Source organism: Meleagris gallopavo, unplaced genomic scaffold (assembly GCF_000146605.3).
Source record: "Meleagris gallopavo isolate NT-WF06-2002-E0010 breed Aviagen turkey brand Nicholas breeding stock unplaced genomic scaffold, Turkey_5.1 ChrUn_random_7180001847742, whole genome shotgun sequence".
NCBI classification, from domain to species: Eukaryota; Metazoa; Chordata; class Aves; order Galliformes; family Phasianidae; genus Meleagris; species Meleagris gallopavo.
The window spans coordinates 1-584 of record NW_011115342.1 but is presented as its reverse complement, the minus strand read 5'-3'; the positions used below and the strand labels follow the sequence as shown (position 1 = coordinate 584).

The 584-nt window shown below is 64.6% G+C and overlaps 1 long non-coding RNA gene across 1 annotated transcript; it reads right to left on the bottom strand.

The window, feature by feature from the left end:
* Positions 1-291: 291 nt before the first annotated feature.
* LOC116217622 lies at positions 292-578 on the bottom strand. Its single transcript, XR_004162320.1, has 2 exons — positions 491-578; positions 292-355 (listed from the first exon to the last, which is right to left on the bottom strand). It is a non-coding gene; the product is annotated as an uncharacterized LOC116217622 (long non-coding RNA).
* Between the last annotated feature and the right edge of the window lie 6 nt (positions 579-584).

The window sequence follows — 584 nt, the reverse complement described above, 5'->3', positions numbered from 1 at the left end:
GCTCCCACAGCTCCAGCTGTGCCCACCGCCCTCCGGGGCACAGCCTTTCCAGCCCCGTGCCATACAGAGCGGAGGAGCAGCACTGAGGCATCTCTCTGGCTCGCCTCCCGCTCTGCACTCCTCAGCTCTCCCAGGACAAGGGCTTTGGTGGCCACGATGGCCCCTGAACGCAGCCCGCCTTCCAACAGAGCTGTAACAGCTCTCAGTGGGAAGGAATGAGCGTTGGGCAGCTCATTTACCGACCGACACGCATAATGGGACACATAAAGGTACACCTGGCTGCCAGTTACCCGACAGGAAGATCAGCTTGTTCTCCTGCTTCGCTTTATCAAAGGCTTCCTGACCCCACGGGTACCTGCAGAGGACGAGGAGCAGCCCGTGGGGCACGGCTGCCATCAGGGCCCGCTCTGGAGCTGCACATCAGGCAGCAGCCTCCTGGAGTCAGCCCTGCTAGGGGAGGGTGAGGAGGAGGGGCACGGCGTGCTCTCACCAGTCCACGGGGTTGCGGGCGTGCTGCTGCAGGTACGGGGACTTCTCGTAGATGAGCCGGTTGGCGGGGCGGGCCGGGCTGCTCCTCCCGGCCG